The sequence below is a fragment of the Patagioenas fasciata genome, unplaced genomic scaffold, assembly GCF_037038585.1.
Source record: "Patagioenas fasciata isolate bPatFas1 unplaced genomic scaffold, bPatFas1.hap1 Unplaced_227, whole genome shotgun sequence".
Taxonomy (NCBI): Eukaryota; Metazoa; Chordata; class Aves; order Columbiformes; family Columbidae; genus Patagioenas; species Patagioenas fasciata.
Window position 1 is genome coordinate 99,498 of NW_027288652.1, and position 10,791 is coordinate 110,288.

General features: G+C 55.9%; 1 long non-coding RNA gene across 1 annotated transcript; it reads right to left on the reverse strand.

Annotated features, from left to right (window-relative positions):
- Window positions 1–8,717: 8,717 nt before the first annotated feature.
- Window positions 8,718–10,775, reverse strand: LOC139826803 (uncharacterized). Its single transcript, XR_011736939.1, has 3 exons — window positions 10,656–10,775; window positions 9,077–9,134; window positions 8,718–8,858 (listed from the first exon to the last, which is right to left on the reverse strand). It is a non-coding gene; the product is annotated as an uncharacterized lncRNA (long non-coding RNA).
- Between the last annotated feature and the right edge of the window lie 16 nt (window positions 10,776–10,791).

Genomic DNA, 10,791 nt, shown 5'->3' on the forward strand with positions numbered 1-10,791 from the left:
ATGGGTCCTGGAAAGAAGTGGGGTCCCCACGGTGTCACAATGGGCCTTGGGGACAAAGGGGGGTCCCCAGGATGTCACAATGGGCCCCGGGGAAAAAGGGGTCCCCAGGATGTCACAATGGGTACTGGGGACAAAGGCGGGGTCCCCATGGTGTCACAATGGACCCAAGTGACAGGACGAGTCCCCACGGTACCACTATGGGCCCTGGAGACCAGGGGGTTCCCCGGATTTCACAATGGGCCCTGGGGACAAGGGGGGTCCCCAGGATGTCACAATGGGCACTGGGGACAACGAGGGGTCCTGGGACGTCACAATGAGCCCTGGGGAGAAAGGGGGGGTCCCCACCCTGTCAGAAGGGACCCTGGGGAGAAGGTGGGGTCCTGGGATGTCACAATGGGCCCTGGGGACAAAGGGGGTGTCCATGGTGCCACAATGGGCCCTGGGGACTGGGGGGGGGGGGGGTCCCCTCGGTGCCACGATGGGCCCTGGGGACAAGGGGGTCCCCAGGATGTCACAATGGGCCCTGAGGACAAATTGGGGTTCTGGGATGTCACAATGGGCCCTGGGGACAAAGGGGGGTCCCCAGGATGTCACAATGGGCCCCGGGGACAAAGGGGTCCCCAGGATGTCACAATGGGTACTGGAGACAAAGGCGGGGTCCCCATGGTGTCACAATGGACCCAAGTGACAGGACGAGTCCCCACGGTACCACTATGGGCCCTGGAGACCAGGGGGTTCCCCGGATTTCACAATGGGCCCTGGGGACAAGGGGGGTCCCCAGGATGTCACAATGGGCCCTGGGGACAAAGGGGGTCCCCACAGTGTCACAATGGTCCCTGGGGACAAAGGAGATCCCCACAGTGTCATAATGGTCCCTGGGGATAAAGGGTACTCCCCAGGATGTCACAATAGGCCCTGGGGACAAAGGGGGTCCCCAGGATGTCACAACGGGCCCTGGGGACATTTGGGGTCCCCAGAATGTCACAATGGGCCCTGGGAACAATAGGGGGTCCTGGGACGTCACAATGGGCCCTGGAGTAAAGGGGGGTCCCCAGGATGTCACAATAGTCCCTGGGGACAAAGAGGAGTCCCCTGAATGTCATAATGGGCCCTGAGGACAAGGAGGGTCTCCACGGTGTCACAATGGGCCCTGGGGACAATGGGGGGTCCTGGGATGTCACAATAGGCCCTGGGGACAAAGGGGGTCCCCATGATTTCACAATGGGCCCAGGGGACAATGGGGCATCCTGGGACGTCACAATGGGCCCTGGGGACAAAGGGGGTCCCCATGGTGTCACAATGGCCCTGGGGATAAAGGGGGACCCCAGGATGTGTATAATGGGGCCTGGGGACAATGGGGGGTCCTGGGATGTCACAATGGGCTCTGGGGACAATAGGGGGTCCTGGGACGTCACAATGGGCCCTGGAGAAAAGGGGGGGTCCTGGGATGTCACAATAGGCCCTGGGGACAAAGGGGGTCTTCAGGATGTCACAATGGGCCCATGGGCCAAAGGGGGTACCCATGGTGTCACAATGGGCCCAGGGGACAAAAGGGGGACCCCAGGATGTCACAATGGGCCCAGGGGACAATGGGGGGTCCTGGGACGTTATAATGGGCCCTCGGGTAAAAGGGGGTCCACATGGTGCCAGAATGGGCCCTGGGGACAACGGGGGTCCCAGGATGCCACAATGGACACTGGGGACAAGGGGGTCCCCAGGATGTCACAATGGGCCCTGGGGACAACGGTGGCTCCTGGGATGTCACAATGGGCCCTGGGGACACAGGTGGTCCCCAGGATGTCACAATGGGCCCTGGGGACAAAGTGGGGTCCTAAGATGTCACAATGGGCACTGGGGACAAAGGGGGTCCCCATGGTGCCACAATGGGCCTTGGGGACAATGGGGTCTCCCCAGGATGTCACAATGGGCCTTGGGGACAAAGGGGTGTCCCCTGAATGTGCATAATGGGCCCTGGGGACAAAGGGTGGTCGCCGGGATGTCTCAGTGGGCCCTGGGGACAATGGGGTGTCCTGGGATGTCACAATGGGCCCCAGTGACAAATGGGGTCTCCACGGTGTCACAATGGGCCCTGGAGTAAAGGGGGGTCCCCAGGATGTCACAATAGGCCCTGGGGACAAAGAGGAGTCCCCTGAATGTCATAATGGGCCCTGAGGACAAGGAGGGTCTCCACGGTGTCACAATGGGCCCTGGGGACAATGGGGGGTCCTGGGATGTCACAATAGGCCCTGGGGACAAAGGGGGTCCCCATGATTTCACAATGGGCCCAGGGGACAATGGGGCATCCTGGGACGTCACAATGGGTCCTGGGGACAAAGGGGGTCCCCATGGTGTCACAATGGCCCTGGGGATAAAGCGGGACCCCAGGATGTGTATAATGGGGCCTGGGGACAATGGGGGTCCTGGGATGTCACAATGGGCTCTGGGGACAATAGGGGGTCCTGGGACGTCACAATGGGCCCTGGAGAAAAGGGGGGGTCCTGGGATGTCACAATAGGCCCTGGGGACAAAGGGGGTCTTCAGGATGTCACAATGGGCCCGGGGGACAAAGGGGGTCCCCAGGATGTCACAATAGGCCCTGGGGAAAAAGAGGGCTCCCCAGGATATCACAATGGGCCCTGGGGACAAAGAGGGGTCCACAGGATGTGCACAATGGGTCCTGGGGACAAGGGGGGTCCCAAGGATGTCACAATGGGCACTGGAGACAAAGGGGGGGTCCCCACGGTGCCACGATGGGCCCTGGGGACAAGGGGGTCCCCAGGATGTAACAATGTGCCCTTGGGACAATGGGGGCTCCTGCGATGTCACAATGGGCCCTGGGGACAAAGGGAGGCCCCAGGATGTCACAATGGACCCTGGGGACAAAAGGGGTCCCCGGGATGTCACAATGGGCCCAGGGGACAACGAAGCATCCTGGGACGCCACAATGGGCCCGGGGAAAAAGGGGGGTCCCCAGGTTGTTCACAATGGGCCCTGGGGACAATGGGGGTCCTGGGATGTCACAATGAACCCTAGGGACAAAGGGGGTCCCCAGGATGTAACAATGGGCCCTGGGCACAAATGGGATCCCCATGATGTCACAATGGGCCTTGGAGACAAGGGGTGTCCCGCCCTGTCACAATGGTGCCTGGGGACAAAGGGGTCCCCAGGATGTCACAATGGGCCCTGGGGACAAAGTGGAGTCCTGGTATGCCACAATGGGCCCCAGTGACAAAGGGGGTCCCCACGGTGTCACAATGGGCCCTTGAGACAACAGGGTCCCCAGGATGTCACAATGGGCCTGGGGACAAAGGGGGCTGCCCAGGATGTCACAATGGACTCTGGGGACAAGGGTGGGTCCTGGTATGTCACAATGGCCCCTGGGGACAAAGGGGGTCCCCAGGATGTCACAATGCGCCCTGGGGAAAATGGGGGGTCCTGGGATGTCACAATGGGCCCTGGGGACAAAGGGGGCTCCCCAGGATGTCACAATGGGCTCTGAGGACAAGAGGGGTCCCAAGGATGTCACAATTGGCACTGGAGCAAAAGGGGAGGGTCCCCACGGTGCCACGATGGGCCCTGGGGACAAGGGGGTTCCCAGGATGTCACAATGGGCCCTGGGTACAATGGGGGGTCCTGGGATGTCACAATGGGCCCTGGGGACAAAGTGAGTCCCCAGGATGTCACAATGGGCCCTGGGGACAAAGGGGGTTCCCCTGAACGTCACAATGGGCCTTGGAGACAAAGGGGGGTCCCCAGGATGTCACAATGGGCACTGGAGAAAAAGGGGGGGTCCCCACGGTGTCACAATGAGCCCTGGGGACAATGGGGGATTTTGGGATGTCACAATAGGCCCTGGGGACAAAGGGGCTCCCCAGGATGTCACAATGGGTCCTGGGGACAACGGGGGTCCCCACAGTGTCAGAATGGGGACGGGGGATAAAGGGGGACCGCAGGATGTGCATAATGGGGCCTGGGGACAATGGGGGGTCGTGGGATGTCATAATGGGCCTTGGGGAAAAAGAGGGTGTCTCCAGGATTTCACAATGGGCCGGGGGAACAACAGGGGGTCCTGGGACGTCACAATGGGCCCTGGAGAAAAGGGGGGTCCCCAGGATGTCACAATAGGCCCTGGGGACAAAGAGGAGTCCCCTGAATGTCATAATGGGCCCTGAGGACAAGGAGGGTCTCCACGGTGTCACAATGGGCCCTGGGGACAATGGGGGGTCCTGGGATGTCACAATAGGCCCTGGGGAAAAAGAGGGCTCCCCAGGATATCACAATGGGCCCTGGGGACAAAGAGGGGTCCACAGGATGTGCACAATGGGCCCTGGGGACAAAGGGGGCTCCCCAGGATGTCACAATGGGCTCTGAGGACAAGAGGGGTCCCAAGGATGTCACAATTGGCACTGGAGCAAAAGGGGAGGGTCCCCACGGTGCCACGATGGGCCCTGGGGACAAGGGGGTTCCCAGGATGTCACAATGGGCCCTGGGTACAATGGGGGGTCCTGGGATGTCACAATGGGCCCTGGGGACAAAGTGAGTCCCCAGGATGTCACAATGGGCCCTGGGGACAAAGGGGGTTCCCCTGAACGTCACAATGGGCCTTGGAGACAAAGGGGGGTCCCCAGGATGTCACAATGGGCACTGGAGAAAAAGGGGGGGTCCCCACGGTGTCACAATGAGCCCTGGGGACAATGGGGGATTTTGGGATGTCACAATAGGCCCTGGGGACAAAGGGGCTCCCCAGGATGTCACAATGGGTCCTGGGGACAACGGGGGTCCCCACAGTGTCAGAATGGGGACGGGGGATAAAGGGGGACCGCAGGATGTGCATAATGGGGCCTGGGGACAATGGGGGGTCGTGGGATGTCATAATGGGCCTTGGGGAAAAAGAGGGTGTCTCCAGGATTTCACAATGGGCCGGGGGAACAACAGGGGGTCCTGGGACGTCACAATGGGCCCTGGAGAAAAGGGGGGTCCCCAGGATGTCACAATAGGCCCTGGGGACAAAGAGGAGTCCCCTGAATGTCATAATGGGCCCTGAGGACAAGGAGGGTCTCCACGGTGTCACAATGGGCCCTGGGGACAATGGGGGGTCCTGGGATGTCACAATAGGCCCTGGGGAAAAAGAGGGCTCCCCAGGATATCACAATGGGCCCTGGGGACAAAGAGGGGTCCACAGGATGTGCACAATGGGCCCTGGGGACAAAGGGGGCTCCCCAGGATATCACAATGGGCTCTGGTGACATAGGGGTCCCCAAGATGTCACAACGGGTCCTGGGGACAAGGGGGGTCCCAAGGATGTCACAATGGGCACTGGAGACAAAGGGGGGGTCCCCACGGTGCCACGATGGGCCCTGGGGACAAGGGGGTCCCCAGGATGTAACAATGTGCCCTTGGGACAATGGGGGCTCCTGCGATGTCACAATGGGCCCTGGGGACAAAGGGAGGCCCCAGGATGTCACAATGGACCCTGGGGACAAAAGGGGTCCCCGGGATGTCACAATGGGCCCAGGGGACAACGAAGCATCCTGGGACGCCACAATGGGCCCGGGGAAAAAGGGGGGTCCCCAGGTTGTTCACAATGGGCCCTGGGGACAATGGGGGTCCTGGGATGTCACAATGAACCCTAGGGACAAAGGGGGTCCCCAGGATGTCACAATGGGCCCTGGGGATAAAGGGGACTCCCCAGGATGTCACAATAGGCCCTGGGGACAAAGGGGGTCCCCAGGATGTCACAACGGGCCCTGGGTACAAGGGGGGTCCCACCCTGTCACAATGAGCACTGGGGACAAAGGGGGTCCCCAGGATGTCACAATGGGCACTGGAGACAAAGGGGGGGTCTCCACGGTGCCACAATGGGCCCTGGGGACAAGAGGGTCCCCACGGTTTCACAATGGGCCCTGGGGACAAGGGGGATCCCCGCCCTGTCACAATGGGCCCTGGGGCCAAAGGGATCCCCAGGATGTCACAATGGGCCCTGGGGACTGCGGGGGGTACTAGGATGTCACAATGGGTCTTGGGGACAAAGGGGGTACCCAGGATGTCACAATGGGCCCTGGGGACAATGGGGGGTCCCTTGAAGGTCACAATGGGCCCATGGGACAAAGAGGGTGCCCACGGTGTCACAGTGGGCCCTGGCGACAAAGGGGGATCCCCAGGATGTCACAATGGGCCCCGGGGACAAAGTAAAATCCTGGAATGTCACAATGGTCCCCAGTGACAAAGGCGCTCCCCATGGTGCCACAATGGGCCCTGGGGACAAAGTGGGTCCCCAGGATTTCACAATGAGCACTGGGGACAAAGGGGGGTCCCAGGATGTCACAATGGGCCCTGGGGACAAGGGGGGGTCCCCATAGTGTCACAATGGGTCCCCAGTGACAAGGGGGTCCCCACGGTGCCACGATGGGCCCTGGGGACAAGAGGGGGTCCCCATGGTGTCACAATGGACCCTGGGGTCAAAGGGGGTTCCCAGGACATCACAATGGGCTCTGGGGACAATGGGGATCCTGGGACATCACAATGAGCCCTGGGGACAAGGGGGGGTCCTGGGACGTCACAATGGGTCCTGGGGACAAAGCGGTTCCCCAGGATGTCACAATGGGCCCCAGGGACAAAGCAGGGTCCTGGGACGTCACAATGGGCCCTGGAGACAAAGGGGGTCCCCACAGTGTCACAATGGTCCCTGGGGACAATGGGGGGTCCTGGGACGTTATAATGGGCCCTCGGGAAAAAGGGGGTCCACATGGTGCCACAATGGGCCCTGGGGACAACGGGGGTCCCAGGATGCCACAATGGACACTGGGGACAACGGTGGCTCCTGGGATGTCACAATGGGCCCTGGGGACAAAGTGGGGTCCTAAGATGCCACAATGGGCACTGGGGACAAAGGGGGTCCCCATGGTGCCACAATGGGCCTTGGGGACAATGGGGTCTCCCCAGGATGTCACAATGGGCCTTGGGGACAAAGGGGTGTCCCCTGAATGTGCATAATGGGCCTGGGGACAAAGGGTGGTCGCCGGGATGTCTCAGTGGGCCCTGGGGACAATGGGGTGTCCTGGGATGTCACAATGGGCCCCAGTGACAAATGGGGTCTCCACGGTGTCACAATGGGCCCTGGGGATAAAGGGGGGTCTCCAGGATGTCACAATGGGCCCAAGTGATGAGTCCCCACAGTGCCACTATGGGCCCTGGAGACAAGGGGGGTCCCCAGGATGTCACGATGGGGCCTGGGGACAACGAGGGGTCCTGGGACGTCACAATGAGCCCTGGGGAAAAAGGGTGGTCCCCATGATGTCACAATGGGCACTGGAGACAGTGGGGGGTCCTGGGATGTCACAATGGGCCCTGGGGACAAAGTAAGGTCCTCGGCTGTCACAATGAGCCCTGAGGACAAGGGGGGTCCCCAGAATTTCACAATGAGCACTGGGGACAAAGTGGGGTCCTGGGATGTCAAAATGGGCCCTGGGGACAAAGGGGGTCCCTTAATTGTCACAATGGGCCCTGGGGACAAGGGGGGTCCCCACGGTGTCACAATGGGCCCTGGGGACAAAGTGGGGTCCTGGAATGTCACAATGGGCCCAGAGGACAAAGGGGGTCCCCATGGTGCCACAGTGGGCCCTGGGGACAAAGGGGGTCCTGAGACGTCACAATGGGCCCTGGGGAAAAGGCGGTGTCCCCACGGTGTCACAATGGGCCCTGGGGACAATGGGGGGTCCTGGGATGTCACAATGGGCCCCAGTGACAAAGGGGGTCCCCATGGTGCGACAACGAGCTCTGGGGATAAAGGGGGTCTCCAGGATGTCACAATGGGCCCTGAGGACAAATTGGGGTTCTGGGATGTCACAATGGGCCCTGGGGACAAAGGGGGTCCCCAGAATGTCACAATGGGCCCTGGGGACATTTGGGGTCCCCAGAATGTCATAATGGGCCCTGGGGACAATGGGGGATCCTGAGACGTCACAATGGGCCCTGGGGACAAAGTGGGTCCCCATGGTGTCACAATGGCCCTGGGGACAATGCAGGGTCCCCAGGATGTCACAATGGCCCCTGGGGACATTAGGGGTCCCCACAGTTTCACGATCTTAACCCTTGACACCCCCCAACTACTGGGTCCTTAGGGTTACTCCCGGGTGTATTTGGGTGTTATTTGGGTGTAATTTGGGGGGTTCTGGGGCACGTAGCACCCTTGGTTCAGCCAGGGACACACACACGGGTGCTCTGGGAAGCGACTCCGGCACCGCCGGTTGCCGAATCATCGCACAACCATCCAAGTACTCCTCACCCACCTCGTTCCTTGTCACTGGAACCAACACCGGGATCACCAGGGGGGTTTTCGGACAGCGTCGGGGGTTCGGAGGCGCCGTTTCCATCTCCCAACGATGGTTTCGCGGTGTTTGCATCGCCCGCGTCGCGCACCTGAGCACAAACGGAACCGGGAGCGTCGGTGGCGCTGGAGGATATCAAAGCGCTTTGCAAACTGCTCTTCCCAATTATTTCTCCATTATATAACGAGGATAATAAAACCCGCTACGCTAAACACGACCCAAACCGGGCGGGAGCGCGCAACGCGAATCTTTACACCGCAGCGATTCCCTATTTCTCGTTTTCTCACCCCGTCGTCTCCACTCAATCGGCAGCGACTTTCACAAATCATCCAGTTACGCACAATTTGGTAACGACCCCCGCAAAGGGCTTCGACGGCACCGCCGTCCCCCTCGCCGCCTTCGCTCAGATCCCCGCTCAATGAGCAGCACCCATGGGTGCCCGTTACCTGCCCCCTCTCGGCGTCCACCGACCACCCGTGGTTCCGGCACATGGAGACGCCGCCATCCTCAACCGGAGTAGCCGCCAAGTGGCTAAAGTGACAAAAATCAGGATAAATAGGTAAAAAAATCAACATGATAAAGTCACGGCGCTTTTAGAACAGATGGCGTAGTCGGCACTGAAGCTCCAGGCAGGTGGAGCTTGCCCGGTGGAATCAATCGGCGTTCGGTCTCAAAGGTTTCAAGCCAAAAGGGTTAAATAACAAGGATTTAAGGCAAACGTGCCCTCAAGCTCCCACGGGTTCACTCACCGCCCGGTGCAGGCGTTTTCCTCCCAGCCGCGGTCGGCAGGCGGTAGATGTTCCCACCCTGCACGAGAGAAGCAACGGTGGCGGGCAGGGGTTGCTCTGCCGTTAATAAATGCTCATCATTAATAGATAGCGACCGTTAATCAATACCGATTGTTGATAAATACCAGCCACCGTTAATAAATACTGACCGTCATTAGTAAATACTGATCATCCTTAATAAATACTGATCGCCGTTAATAAATACCGACCATCATTAATAAATACTGATCATTATTAATAAATGCTGATCACCATTAATAAATATTGGTCTTTATTAATAATGCTGATTGTCATTAATAAATACTGATCATCATTAATGAATACTGATCATCATTAATACTGATCGTTATTAATAAATACTGATCGCCATTAATAAATACTGACCATCATTAATAAATACTGGTTATCATTAATACTGATCGTTATTAATACATACTGATCATTATTAATAAATGCTGATCACCATTAATAAATATTGATCCTTATTCATATTGCTGATCATCATTAATAAATACTGACCATCATTAATAAATACTGATCATCATTAATAAATACCAATCGTTATTAATAAATACTGACCGTCATTAATAAATACTGATTGTCATTAATAAATACTGATCGCTATTAATAAATACTGACCATCATTAATAAATACTGATCGCCATTAATAAATACTGACCATCACTAATAAATACTGATCGTTATTAATAAATGATCACCATTAATAAATATTGATCCTTATTAATAATGCCGATTGTCATTAATAAATACTGACCATCATTAATAAATACTGATCATCATTAATACTGATCCTTATTAATAAATACTGATCACCATTAATAAAAACTGACCATCATTAATAAATACTGATTGTCCTTAATAAATACTGACTATCATTAATAAATACTGATGTCCTTAATAAATACTGACCACCATTCATAAATACTGACTGTCCTTAATAAATGCTGACTGTCACTAATAAATACTGATTGTTATTAATAAATACTGATCATCATTAATAAATAATGATCATCATTAATAATACTGATCGTCATTAATAAATACTGACCATCATTAATAAATAGTGATCGTCATTAATAAATACTGACTGTTATTAATAATTACTGATCACCATTAATAAATACTGATCGTCCTTAATAAATACTGACCATCATTAATAAATACTGATCACCATTAATAAATACTGACCATCACTAATAAACACTGGTCGTTATTAATAAATACTGATCACCATTAATAAATATTGATCCTTATTAATAATGCTGATCGTCATTAATAAATACTGACCATCATTAATAAATGCTGATTGTCCCTAATAAATACTGACCATCATTAATAAATACTGATCGTCATTAATAAATACCGTTATTAATAATTACTGATCACCACTAATACTGATCGTCATTAATAAATACTGACCATCATTAATAAATACTGAGCGTCATTAATAAATACTAGCCGTTATTAATAATTACTGATCACCATTAATAAATACTGATCATCATTAATAAATACTGACCATCATTACTAAATACTGATCAGTAGTAAATACTGAGCTCAAGGCTCAGGTTGGGCTCCAGGCTCAGGTCGGGCTCCAGGCTCAGGTTGGGCTCCAGGCTCAGGTTGGGCTCCAGGTCGGGCTCCAGGCTCAGGTC